The 23,519-nt window shown below is 33.3% G+C and overlaps 2 protein-coding genes across 5 annotated transcripts in view; both read right to left on the reverse strand.

The window, feature by feature from the left end:
• The window catches only part of LOC136034542 (E3 ubiquitin-protein ligase MARCHF6-like), a 289,901-nt gene that overhangs the window by 200,699 nt on the left and 65,683 nt on the right, over positions 1 to 23,519 (reverse strand). The gene's annotated exons all lie outside the window — the stretch shown is intronic.
• Positions 1 to 23,519, reverse strand: part of LOC136034544 (uncharacterized) — an 86,446-nt gene that overhangs the window by 52,964 nt on the left and 9,963 nt on the right. Inside the window, exon 4 of one of the 4 annotated variants that reach the window (XR_010619201.1) lies at positions 13,834 to 15,552. The exons of the other annotated variants lie outside the window; for them this stretch is intronic. The gene's annotated coding sequence lies outside the window, so the exon portion shown is untranslated. Of the gene's footprint in view, positions 1 to 13,833; positions 15,553 to 23,519 lie in introns of those variants that run through there. 4 annotated transcript variants of the gene reach the window in all.

Raw genomic sequence — 23,519 nt, forward strand, 5'->3', positions numbered from 1 at the left:
ATAATCAGGGAACAGCAGAGCGTAACTTTATTTCTATTCTTCTTTCTTCGGTGTAAGAAGAACAGATGAATGAGCTTTTTTATTTTATTTGTTTTATTGAATAAATGGTGAGAAACAATAGAGTATTGGTAGCATTCTGGATGATGGGTTTTTTGCTGTCTTGGAAAATCCTTATACTGGGTGATTGATATTTACAGGAGTGAATTTAGAGCCTTCACTGCCATAAGGGTGTTTTTTCGCTCTTCTCTCCACTCCTTTCCTATTTGTAGGGCTTAAAAAATTTTAGAGATAATTTATCTATATGCATGTCCTAACCTAGGAAAGAATTTTGTTTTCAGTCTGGTTCTCTTTGACTCTATGTGTAGAGAATATAATGTTAATGATTTGACTAGGAATTTTAGTCCCTTTTGGATGTGTTTCAAATTCATGAGCTTCTTGAAACCTATTAAACTAATCATATCCTTATTTTGCGACAGAGTTGAATATGTTATACATCGTACTTTTCTGAATAGAAAATTTTAAGGGTATTTATCTGTCAAGATCAATAAAAAATCTTCTTGTTGGAACCTTTTTTAAATGGTGTTATGGAGCAGCAAGATTATTAATTTATATATATTTTTTCATTTGATATAATTTTCGGTACAAAAGGAACGACATAGGAAAGCTAGGCCACTAGACTTCACCACTTCTTATAATTTCGGAGTTACTCGTGTAAAATTAATTTAGCTTTCCCACCAGCATTCAGTAGAAAATAGCAACTGCACTTATTCATTAACTAATTGCAGTTAATTAAAAAAAAAGTTTTATAAGGCACAATTTTCCAAATTTTTAAATAGCTTGTAAATCAGGGTTTAGTACTGTAGTGGGGCTAAACAATCTAATTTGTACTGTTGTTTGCTGATGATCTGTATCTGGAATTTTAATTTTTGTATTTCAGTGTTGGTTCAAGCTACAATAAGGTATGCATGCAATAAACAGAATGTAAAAAGGCTAATTCGCCTTTTTATTTTTATATATTTTTTGCTCATACCAAAGCACTAGTCACTTTTACGACGGCATTCGAGGAGGCGTGGTAATTTTGTTAGTTCACAGGGCTCTTATTTTGCTTAGTGTAGGTTATCTGATATGCCGATTGCATATTTCCTCGTTTTACCCACAATAGCGCAATAAGAGTGCATAATAACGTTTGCTATTTTCGGGTTAGTGATTGTCCCGGTTTGTGCTATATGTTCTGCCGAGCAATGACGCACATCCCTATTTTACCCTAGCAATGCGGCATCTAAGATTATTTATAGAATTTTGTTTTATTTAAGGTAACTAAAATCAAATGGAATTCTACCTTGTAGTTAATTTGAGGAAACTCATAATCGTAAATTCAGAAGCTTTGGAAGAATTTATTGATTTACAGAAATCCGATTTGGATTAGGTTAAGCTGTAGCCTGAAATCAGAGTTACCATATTTCAAGGCTTCCCAGCTTTTCAAAAATTGTTAGAAAAATGTCAAAAGGATGAATTTTAGCAGTTTTAAAGGATTATTTATCGCATCAAATCAACAGTCCTAGAATAAAATAGCGACGAAGACCACACTGCCTTTCCATAACAAACAAATACAAAGAAGAAACAATAGGGAAAATCTTTTTCCACAGTCTTGAAAGATTTCCCTATTGAAAAGATTTTCCCTATTATTTCTATTTTGTATTTGTCAGTCCTAGAATATCGGAAAAGGGCTCATTGGGACGAGAATAAAAAGTTCTATTGCCCTTTTTAAGTGACCAAAAATATTGGAGGACAATTAGTTTTACGCTAAAGTTTGACTTTTTGTCCTTATTCTTTAAGAACGATTCCTAGAATCAATTAGAATAATAAACCTTTTTGAAGTTCTAAAAAAAAAAAAAAAAATAGCTTAAAGAGTGACATATTGATGAGGGGGTCAGCCCCCCCTATCTACGTAATAATTTCTGTTCGTTTTAAGTTTCGATATTGTTCCTTACTTTCGGTTGAAGAAACTTGTTTTATTTATTTAATGAAAGTAAGGATCAACTTTAGAACTTAAAACGAAAAGATGTTATTCCTATATGAAGGGGGCTGCCCCCTCCTGAACCCATTCTTTACACTATAGTTCGACTTTGCATCGCGATTCTTTAAGACTGCCTACTCTAACACAAGGACCGTTGAATTGAAACAAGAGGAATGTGTAAGCCCCTATAAAACTTTAGGGTAAAGAGTAATTGTCGAAATCACATTAATCTTACTCGCGTACAAAATCTATATTAGGTCTATCCTCGAGTATTGGTGTCCTGTGTGGAGTCCCCGAAGTATCTCATAAACTCATAATCGTAAATTCAGATTGGAAGAATTTATTGATTTACAGAAATCCGATTTGGATTAGGTTAAGCTGTAGCCTGAAATCAGAGTTACCATATTTCAAGGCTTCCCAGCTTTTCAAAAATTGTTAACGTTAGCAAATGTCAAAAGATTGAATTTTAGCAGTTTTAAAGGATTATTTATAACCGTTTTGAAATATAAATTTTCAAAAAATTAATATGATTTTAAAAAACAAACATTATCAAAAAGTGTATTAAAAAAAGTTTTTGATTAAATTATTATTTATAAAATATTGGTTATAATATATTTTTTCAAAAATTTGTCCCAAATTTGGCTGAAAATGATATGAAACGTATATTCTGCAAATAAATCAGTCGAAACAGACAATGTGGCTAAATAAATATTTAATAACAAGAGGTTTCTACGCAGTTTTTCCTATTTTTAAATGTGGCCAGTAAAGATATTTTGATCAGTCTGATTGAAATACAAAAAAGTTATTTTGAAGGTGATAAACATTAGAAGTCGATTTTTCATACAAAAAAAAAAAAATTAGATTAATGTAAGATACACAAAGGGTAATCCAAGTCGGGATAGGTCATAAGATTAGAGTAGGGCACCTTTTTGGTCAAGGGGTCAGAAATTTTCGGAAGTTCAAATTCCAAGAAACATGGGGCAGTTTTAATTTTGAATCGCTGTTGTCATCAGGAATGAGGGGCTATGTAACTTGACTTACTAGTGTACCTTTCTAATATTTTTACCAGCGTCTATAGTGTTCTAATTTTAATAAAGGCAACTGATAGCCTTATAGTAACAACTTGGAATGATAAGCTAATACTTGAAACATAAGTACTTTTGCTACTTGTCAATTATATCGACCACAGCCAAGAAGTGGAACTATGTTAATCTTAATAAAATATGCTAAGTTATGATTAAAGTGTAATACTTTAGTAATAAAATTATGGCGACTACAACAGATAAATTATAGAACGCAGGCATCTAAGAACGAATTATACTAAATACCTAACCTAAACAATTCTATATGTTAAGGATTTAACTAAAATATACACGCATAATAGTTTATCTCACTGAGATTAAGTTAATTATCTCCCAATGCAGACAGGGAAACCGGTTTTAAAAATCAAATAGATGAAGCTTTTTGGTGTGGTCGATATAATTGATAAGACTTTCATTTACTTCCAATACATCTTATAAAATATTTTGAGTGGTTAAAAACTTCATTTATAATTCAGACATCGAAAGAAAGAATGACAAGTAGAGTTAAAGCGCTGCTTAAGTAAAGAGCGATGTGGGCAGAATGTATTATTGCTTTATTATTATTCTGACCAAGCCACTTCGTATAGAAGGAGCTGCTGTAGAAACATCGAAAAGGGCTCATTCAGTTGGAAACTGAAACTTCTGGTGCTCTTTTTAAGAGTTATAAGTTTTTGTTGGGCAATCAGCCTGCCCTCCCCCAAAAGCCTATCCTTTCTCAAAATACATCAAACCAAAATTTTGAAATTGCCAATTTGTTGAGCATAGTTGAAGGATCCAGTAATAGTATATTTTGGGAGCACAGCCCCCCCCCCCATATCACTCAGGGTAAGGGATATAAGTGAAACTAGTTGCTCATTATCATCAGATAGGATTTCCACAGGGGGGGTGGTGGCCACATTTGAATTGAAATTGTTTGAAAAAAAATTCTCGAAGGAATTTTTCTAGAGAAAAGTAAGGTCGAATTAACTTTAAGATCGGAAGAAATAAAAACCTACAATAACTCAAACTCAAAACGACCAAGAATTAGCCTACTATTAAAGACCAAATGAAACCCAACAGAAATTAAATAAACAATCATACAAAGATAGCATATAGCAGGTACTACCATAAATGAATAAATAAATCTTAAAACGAGTAAAGCCAAAGTTGAATATACAAATCAAGCTTAAAAATAATTTTTGAAAGATCATTAGTTCAAATTGGTCGTTTTTTGGAGATTTTAATTTATTTCTCTTCATATTTTTTTTGGTCATTTTCATTTTATTTGACTATTTTCTATAAAAGTAGCTGGCATTCTTTCATGGTTGTTTTTGCTGAGATAAACAGTCGCTGACTTTCATACTTTTTTATTTATAAGAATGGGTCTTTTTTTGTCTTTTTGTATGCGTCTTTTTTTATTCTATCCAACAGTTCGTTGTGAAGGAGCGACCCGGCTCAATAGTAACCAAAACTCTAAAAAACGGAATTTATATACCAATAAATACATCATGAGAATCACAATTTTTATGCTGATATTTAATATATAAGTTTCATCAAGATTAGTCCTACACGTAAAAAGTTATGAACGTGAGAAAATTTGCTTTATTTTCGAAAAAGGGCGAAACGCACACTAAAAGTCATAGAATCTTATTGAAAATCAAACCATCACATTCAGCGTATCAGAGAACCCTACTGTAGAGGTTTCAAGCCCCGATCTGCATAAATTCAGAATTTTGTATTTTTGCCAGAAGAAAGATCTTTTTTTTTTTTCAGGGTTGATTATGTCAACCCAGTGGTCCTGGAATTCTGCGAGAGGCCTCATTCAAACGGAAATTAAAGGCTCTAGTTTCTTATTTAAGTGACAAAACATTGGAGGGCAACTAGGCCCCCTCCCCTGCTCATTGTTTTCCCAAATTCACCAGATCAAAATTTTCAGATAGCCATTTTGTTCAGCATAGTCGAAAAATCTAATAGCTATGTCTTTGATGACAACTTAATCCCCCACAGTCACCGGGGGAAGGGCTGAAAGTTACGAACTATGACCATTGTTTACATATAGTATTGGTTATTGGCAAGTATACAGACGTTTTCAGGTGGGATTTTTTATGGCGGGGGGGGGGTCTGGGGATTGGGCTACCAACACTGGTGAATTTACAAGAAAAATATGCTGAATAGGCTCAGGGGCGATAATTGATAATAAGTATTGCCTACTAAATGGTTTTTTTTTCTAGTAGGACGAGAGAAACCTTTATTCCTTTTTTTGGAGGGGGGGGGGGGCATTTAGTAAAGTGCTAGTCTGTTCTATGACAGTACAAGTAGAGGGATAATAATTTTGTTCGTTGTAAGATTAAAGTATGTTCTATCAGTCCGTTTAATCCTAGAGGCGTGTATACTTAATTATTATGCGTGATTATATATTCAATCTTCATCCATTATGTTCAATACGTTGATTAAAATCAGACTAAAACTACAATTCCAGAAAGATTTATCGTTACTCGAGGTTAAAATAGGTGTAAACTTATGAAATGTCAAAAATTTCATCCAAGACCTCAAAAACTCCTGCTTCTTCGTCATGTGTGTAAATTCAGAGCCATTTTTAGGGGGAGGAGCCGGGTCAGGATCCCTGGACGCTTCAGCTGAGGGAAAATTCCTACTCCGATAAAATTTTAACTTTATTTCGGCTTTTTTGCTTGTATTTGAGCTGGGTTAAAAGTACTGTAAATGATTTTTCTCAAAACACCACCAACCCTATGAGAAGCTCTGCGTACAGTGACAATTAAGCTAGATTACCTTATCTTAATTTCTCTCTGGCTGCAACACCCCTCTCCTTGATTGAATTTTTTCAGGTGCCGGTTTGGCTACTTTTCTTGTGATTGGAATGCGAAGTTTCATTATATTTTTCGTTAACTTTTCAAATAGTTCGTGGTAACGAACTGTAGTAAGGAGCGACCCGGCTCAATAGTAACCAAAACTCTAAAAAATGGAATTTTGATATCAATAGCTACATCAAAATAATCTCATTTTAATGTTGATTTTAAATGTATAAGTTTAATCAAGTTTAGTCTTACCCATCAAAAGTTACGAGCCTGAGAAAATTTGCCGTATCAGAGAACTCTGATGTAGAGGTTTCAAGCTCCTATCTACAAAATGTGGAATTTTGTACTTTTTGCCAGAAGGCAGATCACGGATGCGTGTTTTTTTTTTTTTTTTTCAGGAGTGATCGTATCGACCCAGTGGTCCTAGAATCTTGAGAGAGGGCTCATTCTAACGTAAATGAAAAGTTCTAGTGCCCTTTTTAATTGACCAAAAAAATTGGAGGGCACCTAGGCCCCCTCCCACGCTAGTTATTTCCCCAAAGTCACCAGATCAAAATTCTGAGATAGCCATTTTATTCAGCGTAGTCATAAAACATTATAACTATGTCTTTGGGGACGACTTACTCCCCCACAGTCCCCGTGGGAGGGGCCACAAGTTACAAACTTAGACCAGTGCTTACATATAGTAATGGTTATTTGGAAGGGTACAGACGTTTTCAGGGGGATTTTTAGGTTGGGGGTTGAGAAGAGGGGGATATGTTGGAGGACTTTCCTTTGAGGAATTTGTCATGGGGGAAGCAAATTTTCATCAAGGGAGCGCAGAATGTTCTAGCCGTATTTAAAAAAAAAAAAACAATGAAAAAATAAATATGAAAAATTTTTTTCAACTGAAAATAAGGAAAAGCATTAAAGCTTAAAACTAACAGAAATTATTACGCATATGATGGGCTCACCTCTTCCTTATACCTCGCTCTTTACACTAAAGTATTTTTATTAATTTTAACTGTTTATTCTACGGCTTTTGTGATTCAGGGGTCATTCTTAGGAAATTGGGAAAATATTTAAGCTTTAGTATAAAGAGCGAGGTACTGACGAGGGGGTATACCCCTTCATATACGTAATAAAAACATGAGAATACAGAAGTTTGTTACGTAAGCTAATCTGTATGTTGCGTATATCTTTTACTAATAAAAACATTCGTAAAAAATTAAAAGTTCTAGTTGCCTTTTTAAGTAACCAAAAAATTGGGGGGCAACTAGGCCTCCTCCCCCACTCCATTTTGCTCAAAATCATTTGATCAAAACTATGAGAAAGCCATTTAGCAAAATAAATAAATATGCAAATTTCGTTTTAATTATTCATCTGCGGAGAGCCGAAATCAAAATATGCCTTGATTCAAAAACGTTCAGAAATTAAATAAAAAAACAAGTTTTTTTAACGGAAAGTAAGGAGCGACATTAAAACTTAAAACGAACAGAAATTACTTCGTATATGAAAGGGGATGCTTCCTCATCAGCGCCCCGCTCTTTACGCTAAAGTTTTTTGCTGTTTTAAAAAGTAGAGTTAAGAGAAAGAGTCAAACTTTAGCGTAAAGAGCGGAGCGTTGATGAGGAAGCATCCCCTTTGATATACGAAGTAATTTCTGTTCGTTTTAAGTTTTAATGTGGCTCCTTACTTTCCTTTAAAAAAACTTGTTTTTATATTTAATTTTAAATAAAAATCCTATGCAAACCTGTAGTTCGGTAATAATTATTAGTGTTTACGAGGCGACAGGTTGGTGATAGACATAGATTCAAAACATAATAATAGTTGCTATGTTTTGAGGAAAAGTAACCAAGCCATTGTTCATAAATGCTCTAATTTTAGACAGATTAACATGAATTGAATTAAGTTTTATGTTTCCGGGCATAGTAAAAAGTCATTAGTTTTTATACATAGTGCATTTTAAGAAAAACGACATTGATTGGAATCAGCAAATTAGAAAAAAAAAGTTGATTCTAAGAATGCATAGCATCCTGAGACCGACTTTAAGGAACGTGTCATTATTGTTTTTGTTTTTCTTTATTAGAAAGAACTTCTCCTTCTTGGAACATACCATTTTTTAGGTCTTAAGAGGTTTAAAACGATAGAATTCAATCGATACCCGATCTAAACCAAAGTAGTACTTTTGCAACACTATTGTCAACGCAGCGGACCAAAGCTTGCATAGAAATCCATGTTGCCCTAGCAACATATGTATCACATAAATTATGAGTTAATTATTTTTCACAAGAAACATTTTATTTCAACTGCAGACTCTGAGCCAGCCAGAAAACTATCGAGCCAAACTGCTTGGTTGGCAGCTATCCAGTTTTACCATCTGACTAAAATTTCTTTTTTTAAATATATCAGTAGCTATTATAAAAATAGAATGCATATTTTTAAAAATTTTAAGTAAACCAACCCTATAAATGTTTTTAAAAAAAAATATTGGTTTGGAGCCAATCTAATTTGCAAATGCAGACTAAAACAATTTTTTCCAATCAATTTTTTACATAATTATGTGGTAATTCAAAAAGGCAATTTATAAGCGTAATTACAAAGGGTAAAATTACCTAGCTATGGTAATTAAAAAGACCGTACCTTACGCAAAATAGATTTTAGTTAAATTTGGAAACTCAAAAGAGCAATCCTTTGCAGCGTAATGCAAAAGGCTGATTTTAGATAACTATGGTAAAAGGTCGTATGTTAACATAAAAAGAAGGTGACTCTTAAAAAAGGTAATTTTGTAAGTATCATTCAAAAGAGAGATTTTACCTAAATTTGGTAGTTCAAAGGTACAACCAAAGGTTCCAAAAGGTAACAAAATACTTTTGTTTGTATACATTAAATAGGTTCTGAAATCATACTGGTTACAAATGACTGACAAACGGGAAAGGAGGACAAAATAAAATCATAAACAACAGGGCAAAGGGCTACTTTTTCTCTTATATTTTTTGGCAGAGGTCCTTGTCTAAATATCTGGGGTTTTTTTTCGTTTTCTCTTTCACTGGCTGGAAATTATCTTCCTTGCTATTTTATCCATTCATTTATTTTGTTGGTATTACGTTGCACATTTTATTTTGTTTATATCCTTTTCTTTATTATCTTCAATTTTTTTGTGACAGGATTTTTCATTTGTTAGGGCTGTATACTTTATGTACTATATGCAGTCCAACCAATAAACCTTTTCTCAAATCAATTTGCAGTCCAGCTTTTTATGCAGTTTAACCTTTTCTCAAATCCTTGACGTGGGTTATTACCGCACATAACGTTACACAAAATCTAACATAAATTTGGTAAATCAAAAAGGTAATTTTGCAAGCGCAATTACAAAGGGTAATATTACCAATATTACAAATATATTGCATAACAAATATATATTTTACAGTATTGCATATTACCAATATGCAGTGCAACCAATAGACCTTTTCTCAAATCCTCGACTTGGCCGCTGTTTTCCAGAAGAAGTGTGTTTTGCAACTCATTGTGAAATTGAGCTAGAAAATAGTCGAAAAAGTGGAATTGGCCTTTATGAAATTGAATGTTGTTGAAAGCTATTACGTTTACAAAAATTCTTAAGTTTACGTATTTACGTTTTACAAAATTTCACAATGACTCATACTTCTTCTGGAAAACAGCGGCCACGTCTACAAAAGTATTTGGCGACTTTGCATTGCTTGACATGGAAAAAGAAGCCTTTAACGATATAAAAATATGCCTACCCTTTTCGTAAAACCGTAACTCGTAAAAACATAACCAAAATGCATTATAACAAATTTTTATGCGTTTTTAAACTTTTGTTTTGCACCCCCCCCCCATAAAAAAACTCCTAATTATTTTATCCTTGTGCTTATTTTGTTTGTATCCTTTCGTTTAATAACCTTTTGTTTCTTCACTTTTTTCGACTTGATTTTTCATTTGTTTGGGCTGTATACATTATGCACTACATGCAGCCCAACCAATAGACCTTTCCTCAAGTCCACAAAATGGCCACTGTTCACCAGAAGAAGTATATATTATTGTGAAATTGAGCTAGAAAATAGTTGGAAGAGTCTAAATGGAATTAGAATTTAAAAAATTAAATGTTGTTTTAAGTTCAGTCATTTTTGGAAGAACAGGAAATACGATACTGAATTACAGGTAGCCTAATATTTTTTTCAAATTTTAGAGGCAGTGTATTTTGCTTCCTTTTTAAAGATCAACGTGAGTTTCAAAATCATTTGGGAGTTTGTAGAAAGGTCTATGTGCTTAACCTAGTTTGACGACCCCTACGTTAAAACTCCCTAGCCATCCTAGCCGACTGGATTGGTGCGCTGTATTTAGGATCCTTTGTCCAAGAGGGCGAGGGTTCGAATCCTAGTGTACCCAATTATTTAGTTCGGATCGGGAACATTGGCGTGACTCAATAAGCTCAGCCAGAGTCGACCCAGCTCTAAATGTGTACCTGGAGAAATCTGGGGAAGGTAAACAGGAAGGGTGTACGAAAGGACAGGATGGTTGGCCTTCACCCCCTATTGCTCTTCCTCGCTGAAGAGCCAAGAAACGGGGATCAGCACCACCGGTAGGGACTGTAAAGTCTAATGCAATATTCTTTACCTTTTTATCTTTAATTTAAAACTTGAGAAAAGATATTTCAAACTATCAAATTTATATTTTTTTACGATTTCTTTTTCAAAAGTTAATTGAATTCAATCCAATTAAAAGGAGGAAAAACTCTTTCAAATCCTTAATAAGTTCGCGATAACGAACTGTAAGTAAGGAGTGACGCGGCTCAGTAGTAAAGGAAACTCTAGTAAAAAAAACTCCGATATCAATAACTACTTCAAAAGAAGCAGCTTATTATGCTGATTATAGATTTGTAAGATTCATTAAGTTTAGTGTTACCCATCAAAAGCTGAGAAAATTTGCCAGATTTTTGAAAAAGGGGAAAACACCCCTTAAACGTCTATGAATCTGAATGAAAATCACACCATCAGATTCAGCGTATCCAAGAACCCTATCGTAAAAGCTGCAAGATCCCATCTGCAAAAATGTGGAATTTTATATTTTTTGCCAGAAGAAAGATCACGGATGCGTGTTTATTTGTTGTTGTTTTTTTCCATGTGTGATCGCATCAAATCAACAGTCCTAGAATAAAATAGCGACGAAGACCACACTGCCTTTCCATAACAAACAAATACAAAGAAGAAACAATAGGGAAAATCTTTTTCCACAGTCTTGAAAGATTTCCCTATTGAAAAGATTTTCCCAATTGTTTCTACTTTGTATTTGTCAGTCCTCGAATATCGGAAAAGGGCTCATTCGGACGAGAATAAAAAGTTCTATTGCCCTTTTTAAGTGACCAAAAATATTGGAGGACAATTAGTTTTACGCTAAAGTTTGACATTTTGTCCTTATTCTTTAAGAACGATTCCTAGAATCAATTAGAATAATAAACCTTTTTGAAGTTCTAAAAAAAAATAGCTTAAAGAGTGACATATTGATGAGGGGGTCAGCCCCCCTTATGTACGTAATAATTTCTGTTCGTTTTAAGTTTCGATATTGTTCCTTACTTTCAGTTGAAGAAACTTGTTTTATTTATTTAATGAAAGTAAGGATCAACTTTAGAACTTAAAACGAAAAGATGTTCAGAAACTCCTGAACCCATTCTTTACACTATAGTTCGACTTTGCATCGCGATTCTTTAAGACTGCCTACTCTAACACAAGGACCGTTGAATTGAAACAAGAGGAATGTGTACCCCTATAAAACTTTAGGGTAAAGAGTAATTTTCGAAATCACATTAATCTTACTCGCGTACAAAATCTATATTAGGTCTATCCTCGAGTATTGGTGTCCTGTGTGGAGTCCCCGAAGTATCTCATAAACTCATAATCGTAAATTCAGAAGCTTTGGAAGAATTCATTGATCTACAGAAATCCGATTTGGATTAGGTTAAGCTGTAGCCTGAAATCAAAGTTACCACATTTCAAGGCTTCCCAGCTTTTCAAAAATTGTTCAGCAAATGTCAATGTCAAATGTTGAATTTTAGCAGTTTTAAAGAATTATTTATAACCCTTTTGAAATATAAATTTTCAAAAAATTAATATGATTTTAAAAAACAAACATTATCAAAAAGTGTATTAAAAAAAATTTTGATTAAATTATTATTTATAAAATATTGGTTATAATATATTTTTTCAAAAATGTGTCCCAAATTTGGCTCAAAATGATATGAAACATATATTCTGCAAATAAATCAGTCGAAACAGAGAGTCGAAACAGGCAATGTGGCTAAATAAATATTTAATAACAAGAGGTTTCTACGCAGTTTTTCCTATTTTTAAATGTGGTCAGTAAAGATATTTTGATCAGTCTGATTGAAATACAAAAAAGTTATTTTGAAGTTCATTAACATTAGAAGTTGATTTTTCATACAAAAAAAAATATTAGATTAATGTAAGATACACAGAGGGTAATCCAAGTCGGGATAGGTCATAAGATTAGAGTAGGGCACCTTCTTGGTCAAGGGGTCAGAAATTTTCGGAAGTTCAAATTCCAAGAAACACGAGGCAGTTCGCTGTTGTCATCAGGAATGAGGGGCTAAGTAATTTGACTTACTAGTGTACCTTTCTAATATTTTTACCAGCGTCTATATATAGTGTTCTAATGTTAATAAAGGCAACTGATAGCCTTATAGTAACAACTTGGAATGATAAGCTAATACTTGAAACATAAGTACTTTTGCTACTTGTCAATTATATCGACCACAGCCAAGAAGTGGAACTATGTTAATCTTAATAAAATATGCTAAGTTATGATTAAAGTGTAATACTTTTAGTAATAAGATTATGGCGACTACAACAGATAAATTATAGAAAGCAGGCATCTAAGAACGAATTATACTAAATACCTAACCTAAACAATTCTATATGTTAAGGATTTAACTAAAATATACACGCATAATAGTTTATCTCACTGAGATTAAGTTAATTATCTCCCAATGGAGACAGGGAAACCGGTTTTAAAAAATCAAATAGATGAAGCTTTTTGGTATGGTCGATATAATTGATAAGACTTTCATTTACTTCAATGTAATACATCTTATAAAATATTTTGAGTGGTTAAAAACTTCATTTATAATTCAGACATCGAAAGAAAGAATGACAAGTAGAGTAAAGCGCTGCTTAAGTAAAGAGCGATGTGGGCAGAATGTATTATTGCTTTATTATTATTCTGACCGAGTCACTTTGTATAAAAGGAGATGCTGTAGAAACATCGAAAAGGGCTCATTCAGTTGGAAACTGAAACTTCTGGTGCTCTTTTTAAGAGTTATAAGTTTTTGTTGGCAACCAGCCTGCCCTCCCCCAAAAGCCTATCCTTTCTCAAAATACATCAAACCAAAATTTTGAAATTGCCAATTTGTTGAGCATAGTTGAAGGATCCAGTAATAGTATATTTTCGGAGCACAGCCCCCCCCCCCATATCAATCGGGGTAAGGGATATAAGTGAAAGTAGTTGCTCATTATCATCAGATAGGATTTCCACGGGGGGTGGGGGGGTGGCCAAAAGAACATCAGAACATCGGGCCACATTTGAGTTGACATTGTTTGAAAAAAAATTCTCGAAAGAATTTTTCTAGAGAAAAGTAAGGTCGAATTAACTTTAAGATCGGAAGAAATAAAAACCTACAATAACTCAAAATTAAAACGACCAAGAATTAGCCTACTATTAAAGACCCAATGAAACCCAACAGAAATTAAATAAACAATCATACAAAGATAGCATACAGCAGGTACTAACATAAATGAATAAATAAATCTTAAAACGAGTAAAGCCAAAGTTGAATATACAAATCAAGCTTAAAAATAATTTTTGAAAGATCATTAGTTCAAATTGGTTGTTTTTTGGAGATTTTAATTTATTTCTCTTCATATTTTTTTTGGTCATTTTCATTTTATTTAACTATTTTCTATAAAAGTAGCCGGCATTCATTCATGGTTGTTTTTGCTGAGATAAACAGTCGCTGACTTTCATACTTTTTTATTTATAAGAATGGGTCTTTTTTTGTCTTTTTGTATGCGTTTTTTTTATTCTATCCAACAGTTCGTTGTGAAGGAGCGACCCGGCTCAATAGTAACAAAAACTCTAAAAAACAAAATTTATATACCAATAAATACATCATGAGAATCACAATTTTTATGCTGATATTTAATATATAAGTTTCATCAAGATTAGTCCTACACGTAAAAAGTTATGAACGTGAGAAAATTTGCTTTATTTTCGAAAAAGGGTGAAACGCACACTAAAATTCATAAAATCTTATTGAAAATCAAACCATCACATTCAGCGTATCAGAGAACCCTACTGTAGAAATTTCAAGCCCCGATCTGCATAAATTCAGAATTTTGTATTTTTTGCCAGAAGAAAGATCTTTTTTTTTTCTTTTTTTTTCAGGGTTGATTATGTCAACCCAGTGGTCCTGGAATTCTGCGAGAGGCCTCATTCAAACGGAAATTAAAGGCTCTAGTTTCTTATTTAAGTGACAAAACATTGGCAACTAGGCCCCCTCTCCTGCTCATTGTTTTCTCAAATTCACCAGATCAAAATTTTCAGAGAGCCATTTTGTTCGGCATAGTCGAAAAATCTAATAGCTATGTCTTTGATGACAACTTAATCCCCCACAGTCACCGGGGGAAGGGCTGAAAGTTACGAACTATGACCATTGTTTACATATAGTATTGGTTATTGGCAAGTATACAGACTTTTTCAGGTGGGATTTTTTCTGGTGGGGGGGTCTGGGGATTGGGCTACCAACACTGGTGAATTTACAAGAAAAATATGCTGAATAGGCTCAGGGGCGATAATTGATAATAAGTATTGCCTACTAAATGTTTTTTTTTTCTAGTAGGACGAGAGAAACCTTTATTCCATTTTTTGGATAGGGAGGCATTTAGTAACGTGCTAGTCTGTTCTATGACAGTACAAGTAGAGGGATAATAATTTTGTTCGTTGTAAGATTAAAGTATGTTCTATCAGTCCGTTTAATCCTAGAGGCGTGTATACTTAATTATTATGCGTGATTATATATTCAATCTTCATCCATTATGCTCAATACGTTGAGTAAAATCAGACTAAAACTACAATTACAGAAAGATTTATCGTTACTCAAGGTTAAAATAGGTGTAAACTTATGAAATGTCAAAAATTTCATCCAAGACCTCAAAAACTCCTACTTCTTCGTCATGTGTGTAAATCCAGAGCCATTTTTAGGGGGAGGAGCCGGGTTTGGATCCCTGGACGCTTCAGCTGAGGGAATATTCCTACTCCGACAAAATTTTAACTTTATTTCGGCTTTTTTGCTTGTATTTGAGGTGGGTTAAAAGTACTGTAAATGATTTTTCTCAAAACACCACCAACCCTGTGAGAAGCTCTGCGTACAGTGACAATTAAGCTAGATTACCTTATCTTAATTTCTCTCTGGCTGCAACACCCCTCTCCTTGATTGAATTTTTTCAGGTGCCGGTTTGGCTACTTTTCTTGTGATTGGAATGCGAAGTTTCATTATATTTTTCGTTAACTTTTCAAACAGTTCGTGGTAACGAGGACCGACCTCGGTCGTCGTAAGGAGCGACCCGGCTCAATAGTAACCGAAACTCTAAAAAATGGAATTTTGATATCAATAGCTACATCAAAATAATCTCAATTTAATGCTGATTTTAAATGTATAAGTTTAATCAAGTTTACTCTTACCCATCAAAAGTTACGAGCCTGAGAAAATTTGCCTTATTTGAGAAAATAGGGGGAAACAACCACTAAAAGTCATAGAATCTTAACGAAAATCACACCATCAGATTCAGCGTATCAGAGAACCCTGATGTAGAAGTTTCAAGCTCCTATCTACAAAATGTGGAATTTTGTATTTTTTGCCAGAAGGCAGATCACGGATGCGTGTTTTTTTTTTTTTTTTTTTTTTTTTTTTGTCAGGAGTGATTGTATCGACCCAGTAATCCTAGAATCTTGAGAGAGGGCTCATTCTAACGTAAATGAAAATTTCTAGTGCACTTTTTAACTGACCAAAAAATTGGAGGGCACCTAGGCCCCCTCCCACGCTAGTTATTTCCCCAGAGTCACCAGATCAAAATTCTGAGATAGCCATTTTATTCAGCGTAGTCATAAAACCTTATAACTATGTGTTTGGGGACGACTTACTCCCCCACAGTCCCCGTGGGAGGGGCCACAAGTTACAAACTTAGACCAGTGCTTACATATAGTAATGGTTATTTGGAAGGGTACAGACGTTTTCAGGGGGATTTTTACGTTGGGGGTTGAGAAGAGGGGGATATGTTGGAGGACTTTCCTTGGAGGAATTTGTCATGGGGGAAGCAAATTTTCATGAAGGGAGCGCAGAATGTTCTAGCCGTATTTAAAAAAAAAAAAAAACAATGAAAAAATAAATATGAAAAAGTTTTTTCAACTGTAAGTAAGGAAAAGCATTAAAACTTAAAACTAACAGAAATTATTACGCATATGATGGGCTCACCTCTTCCTTATACCTCGCTCTTTACACTAAAGTATTTTTATTAATTTCAACTGTTTATTCTACGGCTTTTGTGATTCAGGGGTCATTCTTAGGAAATTGGGAAAATATTTAAGCTTTAGCATAAAGAGCAAGGTACTGACGAGAGGGTATACCCCTTCATATACGTAATAAAAACATGAGAATACAAAATTTTGTTACGTAAGCTAATCTATATGTTGCGTATATCTTTTACTAATAAAAACATCCGTAAAAAAATAAAAGTTCTAGTTGCCTTTTTAAGTAACCAAAAAATTGGGGGGCAACTAGGCCTCCTCCCCCACTCCATTTTGCTCAAAATCATTTGATCAAAACTATGAGAAAACCATTTAGCAAAATAAATAAATATGCAAATTTCGTTTTAATTATTCATCTGCGAAGAGCCGAAATCAAAATATGCCTTGATTCAAAAACGTTCAGAAATTAAATAAAAAAAACAAGTTTTTTTTAACGGAAAGTAAGGAGCGACATTAAAACTTAAAACGAACAGAAATTACTTCGTATATGAAAGGGGATGCTTCCTCATCAGCGCCCCGCTCTTTACGCTAAAGGAGGACAAAAAAATCATAAACAACAGGGCAAAGGGGGACAGGGCTAAAGGAGGACAAAAAAAAATCAAAAACAACAGGGCAAAGGGCTACTTTTTCTCTTATATTTTTTGGCAGAGGTCCTTGTCTAAATATCTAGGTTTTTTTCGTTTTCTCTTTCACTGGCTGGACATTATCTTCCTTGCTATTTTATCCATTCATTTATTTTGTTGGTATTATGTTGCACATTTTATTTTGTTTATATCCTTTTCTTTATTATCTTCAATTTTTTTTGTGACAGGATTTTTCATTTGTTAGGGCTGTATACTTTATGTACTATATGCAGTCCAACCAATAAACCTTTTCTCAAATCAATTTGCAGTCCAACCCTTTAAGCAGTTTAACCTTTTCTCAAATCCTTGACGTGGGTTATTACCGCACATAAATTCTTAAGTTTACGTATTTACGTTTTACAAAATTTCACAATGACTCATACTTCTTCTGGAAAACAGCGGCCACGTCTACAAAAGTATTTGGCGAATTTGCATTGCTTGACATGGAAAAAGAAGCCTTTAACGATATAAAAATATGCCTAGCCTTTTCGTAAAACCGTAACTCGTAAAAACATAACCAAAATGCATTATAACAAATTTTTATGCGTTTTTAAACTTTGTTTTGCACCCCCCCCCCCCATAAAAAAAACTCCTAATTATTTTATCCTTGTGCTTATTTTGTTTGTATCCTTTCGTTTAATAACCTTTTGTTTCTTCACTTTTTTCGACTTGATTTTTCATTTGTTTGGGCTGTATACTTTATGCACTACATGCAGCCCAACCAATAGACCTTTCCTCAAGTCCACAAAATGGCCACTGTTCACCAGAAGAAGTATATATTATTGTGAAATGGAGCTAGAAAACAGTTGGAAGAGTCTAAATGGAATTAGAATTTAAAAAAATAAATGTTGTTTTAAGTTCAGTCATTTTTGGAAGAACAGGAAATACGATACTGAATTACAGATAGCCTAATATTTTTTTCAAATTTTAGAGGCAGTGTATTTTGCTTCCTTTTTAAAGATCAACGTAGGTTTCGAAATCATTTTCGTAAAACCGTAAAACCGTAACTTTTCGTAAAACCGTAACTCGTAAAAACATAACCAAAATGCATTATAACAAATTTTTATGCGTTTTTAAACTTTGTTTTGCACCCCCCCCCCATAAAAAAAACTCCTAATTATTTTATCCTTGTGCTTATTTTGTTTGTATCCTTTCGTTTAATACCCTTTTGTTTCTCCACTTTTTTCCACTTAAAACGATAGAATTCAATCGATACCCGATCTAAACCAAAGTAGTACTTTTGCAACACTATTGTCAACGCAGCGGACCAAAGCTTGCATAGAAATCCATGTTGCCCTAGCAACATATGTATCAAGTTAATTATTTTTCACAAGAAACATTTTATTTCAACTGCAGACTCTGAGCCAGCCAGAAAACTATCGAGCCAAACTGCTTGGTTGGCAGCTATCCAGTTTTACCATCTGACTAAAATTTCTTTTTTTTAATATATCAGTAGCTATTATAAAAATAGAATGCATATTTTTAAAAATTTTAAGTAAACCAACCCTATAAATGTTTTTAAAAAAAAGTATTGGTTTGGAGCCAATCTAATTTGCAAATGCAGACTAAAACAGTAGGATGGGCCTAATTCAGACATAGTCTCAGTTTGCACAGCCTTCGAAATAAGCCAAATAAAATTCAGCCTAAAAAAATGTATTGAGCACCATGCACTGCTCTTGCGGTGATGTTAAAAGCTGCTATCCTCTCCTCGTCCAGTGCTCCTCGCATTTTTTTCCTTGTTCAATACCGATAAGACGTTTACTTGAGTTGTAATCCTTTTTCCGTTCAATTTGTTAATTTAGGTTATATTACATTAAGTAAGCTAAATTAGGTTGCGCTCCATTCTGCTCGTGTGGTGTTGAATAGAATCTTGTTTAGATCAATAAATAGAATCTTGTATAGATTTGTTGCCAATCCTAATTAGCCTAGTTGCAAACCTAATTAGCCTATTCCCAACCCAAGCTATCCAATTACATCCTATCCAAGATTAGGAACCTTCTATCCATATTTATGAAAACATAGATGGTAACATTTTAGTTCGGTGGCTCCACTAAAGGCAAAATTTTTATATACAAAAAGCCGTGCCATTAGGATCCTTATATTATGCTCTTTCCAAATATCATAATTTGCATTTCTGACGTTGCTAATCTTTCTTTCATTTAATTTGTACTCGGTTAATAATTGCAAAATTACAAGTTCCTTAATGCTGCTAATTTTCACTGACAGTAAAACCGGCTCAATTAATGAACATAGTTGAATTATAAGTGATATGCTTGTACTTTAGTTCGTGGTTGTTCCCTTAGTCTGTTTTCATCTAATATTTAGTTATAATCTATTTTGCTATGTTTATTTTCGTTCTTTGCTATCTTAATCAATCTTTATTGTAGAAGTGAGATACCGGGTTTTCGATTTAATCACTAATAAAGTATCTATATATGATATACATGCATTAACAGCAATAATGCTGTTAATGCATAAATGCTTAATAATAAAGGACTTTTGACACTCCATAACAACCGCCAAAATCTTATAGTCAAATTTAGACAATATATTCTAAGACGCTCAAAACACATACGTATCTTTCCCACGAACTCGCCCCTGAACAAACTCACCAAAAGAGAGAACAGACTGGAGCCGGTTTATCGCCGCATAACACGGTTTATCGGCATTATTTTGTTCCCCTTTTCACGGGTCTGTTTAACAGCATAAAATACTTGTATTTCCTGTTTGTGCTATTTGTATGTACCTTGTAAACAGCTCAGTTTTAGTGCTTCTTAGTGCTATGTCTATGTCTATAATTATGTCTATGTCTAATTCAGTTTATCTGTACTTTGGTTGAATTTAGAATGGGTTGACTTTCCTTTCTCCAAACAATTTAAACGTGGTAACAATTAATGCAGTTCAAAAAATTCTTTGTTTCACGTTTGGTTTTAAACAACTTTCAATTCTAATAATGATCTAACAATACTCATTTTATAATTGCATTTTGTCATTTTTAATTTTCTATTATCTCTAAAAGGTAGTCTGTCAAGCTTTTTGGGTAACTGCAAATTCCACAAAACAAATTTTAAAGACACCAAAAATGGAAACTAGATCTGGTAGCTCAAAAGAGCAATTCAGAATAACGTAACTCAAAATGATAATTTTACATAAATGTGGTAATTCAAACAGGTAATTTTTGAAAAGCGTAATTACGAAGGGTAATTTTACATAACTATGGTAATTCAAATGACCGTTATGTTAGACAAAATGGCATTTCTATATAAATGTAGTAATTAAAAAACGTAATTTTGCAAGGGTAATTACAGAGGGTAATCTTACATCACTATGGTAATTCAAATAACCATAGTTTGCACGAAATGGTAATTTTACATAAATGTGGTGATTCAAAAAAGTAATTTTGCAACCGTAATTACAAAAAGGTAATATCAAATAACTATGATAATTCAAATGACCGTACGTTACACAAAATTGTAATTTTGCATAGATTTGATAATTCAAAAAAGCAATTTTGTAAACGTAATTTTTTTAAACAACTATAGTAATCCAAATGACCGTATGTTACACAAAATGGTAATTTTACATAAATGTAGTAATTCAAAAAGGCAATTTTGTAAGCGTAATTACAAAGGGTAATTTTACATAACTATGGAAATTCAAATAACTATAGGTTACACAAAATGATAATTTTACATAAATGTGGTATTTCAAAAAAGTAATTTTGCAAACGTAATTACAAAAGGGTAATATTACATAACTATGATAATTCAAATGACTGTAAGTTACACAAAATGGTAGTTTGCATAGTTGTGGCAATTCAAAAAGGGGATTTTGTAAACGTTATTTTTACATAATTATGGTAATTCGAATGACCGTATGTTATACAAAATGATAATTTTACATAGATGTGGTAATTCAAAAAGGCAATTTATAAGCGTAATTACAAAGGGTAAAATTACCTAGCTATGGTAATTAAAAAGACCGTACCTTACGCAAAATAGATTTTAGTTAAATTTGGAAACTCAAAAGAGCAGTCCTTTGCAGCGTAATGCAAAAGGCTGATTTTAGATAACTATGGTAAAAGGTCGTATGTTAACATAAAAAGAAGGTGACTCTTAAAAAAGGTAATTTTTTAAGTATCATTCAAAAGAGAGATTTTACCTAAATTTGGTAGTTCAAAGGTACAACCAAAGGTTCCAAAAGGTAACAAAATACTTTTGTTTGTGTACATTAAATAGGTTCTGAAATCATACTGACAAACGGGAAAGGAGGACAAAAAATCATAAACAACAGGGCAAAGGGCTACTTTTTCTCTTATATTTTTGAAGATGGTTTGGCACAGGTTTTATCTAAATATCTGGGTTTTTTTTCGTTTTTTCCTTACTGTTTTATCCATTTATTTATTTTGTTGGTATTATGTTGCACATTTTATTTTGTTTATATCCTTTTTGTTATTATCTTCAATTTTTTGTGACAGGATTTTTCATTTGTTAGGGCTGTATACTTTATGTACTATATGCAGTCCAACCAATAAACCTTTTCTCAAATCAATTTGCAGTCCAACCTTTTATGCAGTTTAACCTTTTCTCAAATCCTTGACGTGGGTTATTACCGCACATAACGTTACACAAAATCTAACATAAATTTGGTAAATCAAAAAGGTAATTTTGCAAGCGCAATTACAAAGGGTAATATTACCAATATTACAAATATATTGCATTACAAATATATATTTAACAGTATTGCATATTACAAATATGCAGTGCAACCAATAGACCTTTTCTCAAATCCTCGACTTGGCCGCTGTTTTCCAGAAGAAGTGTGTTTTGCAACTCATTGTGAAATTGAGCTAGAAAATAGTCGAAAAAGTGGAATTGGCCTTTATGAAATTGAATGTTGTTGAAAGCTATTAGGTTTACAAAAATTCTTAAGTTTACGTATTTACGTTTTACAAAATTTCACAATGACTTTTACTTCTTCTGGAAAACAGCGGCCACGTCTACAAAAGTATTTGGCGACTTTGCAATGCTTGACATGGAAAAAGAAGCCTTTAACGATAGAAAAATATGCCTAGCCTTTTCGTAAAACCGTAACTCGTAAAAACATAACCAAAATTCATTATAACAAATTTTTATGCGTTTTTAAACTTTTGTTTTGCACCCCCCCCCCCATAAAAAAAACTCCTAATTATTTTATCCTTGTGCTTATTTTGTTTGTATCCTTTCGTTTAATAACCTTTTGTTTCTTCACTTTTTTCGACTTGATTTTTCATTTGTTTGGGCTGTATACTTTATGCACTACATGCAGCCCAACCAATAGACCTTTCCTCAAGTCCACAAAACGGCCACTGTTCACTAGAAGAAGTATATATTATTGTGAAATTGAGCTAGAAAATAGTTGGAAGAGTCTAAATGGAATTAGAATTTAAAATATTAAATGTTGTTTTAAGTTCAGTCATTTTTGGAAGAACAGGAAATACGATACTGAATTACAGGTAGCCTAATATTTTTTTCAAATTTTAGAGGCAGTGTATTTTGCTTCCTTTTTCAAGATTAACGTAAGTTTCGAAATCATTTGGGAGTTTGTGGAAACGTCTATGTGCTTAACCTAGTTTGACGACCCCTACATTAAAACTCCCTAGCCATCCTAGCCGACTGGATTGGTGCGCTGTATTTAGGATCCTTTGTCCAAGAGGGCGAGGGTTCGAATCCTAGTGTACCCAATTATTTAGTTTGGATCGGGAACATTGGCGTGACTCAATAAGCTCAGCCAGAGTCGACCCAGCTCTAAACGTGTACCTGGAGAAATCTGGGGAAGGTAAACAGGAAGGGTGTGCGAAAAGACAGGATGGTTGGCCTTCACCCCCTATTGCTCTTCCTCGCTGAAGGGCCAAGAAACGGGGATCAGCACCCCGGTAGGGACTGTAAATTATAATGCCATATTCCTTACCCTTTTACCTTTAATTTAAAACTTGAGAAAAGATATTTCAAACTATCAAATTTATATTTTTTTACGATTTCTTTTTCAAAAGTTAATTGAATTCAATCCAATTAAAATGAGGAAAAACTCTTTCAAATCCTTAATAAGTTCGCGATAACGAACTGTAAGTAAGGAGTGACACGGCTCAGTAGTAAAGGAAACTCTAGTAAACAGAATTCCGATATCAATAACTACTTCAAAAGAAGCAGCTTATTATGCTGATTAAAGATTTGTAAGATTCATTAAGTTTAGTGTTACCCATCAAAAGCTGAGAAAATTTGCCAGATTTTTGAAAAAGGGGAAAACACCCCTTAAACGTACAAAAAAAGGTATTCTTTATTAAAAATACCCAAAAAGGTGTTTTTTTTATTTAGAGGCGGGGAATCAGAGGGTGGTTCCTAACACGTGAATTTCCGCGTTCGCCTGT

Source organism: Artemia franciscana, chromosome 13, assembly GCF_032884065.1.
Source record: "Artemia franciscana chromosome 13, ASM3288406v1, whole genome shotgun sequence".
NCBI lineage: Eukaryota > Metazoa > Arthropoda > Branchiopoda > Anostraca > Artemiidae > Artemia > Artemia franciscana.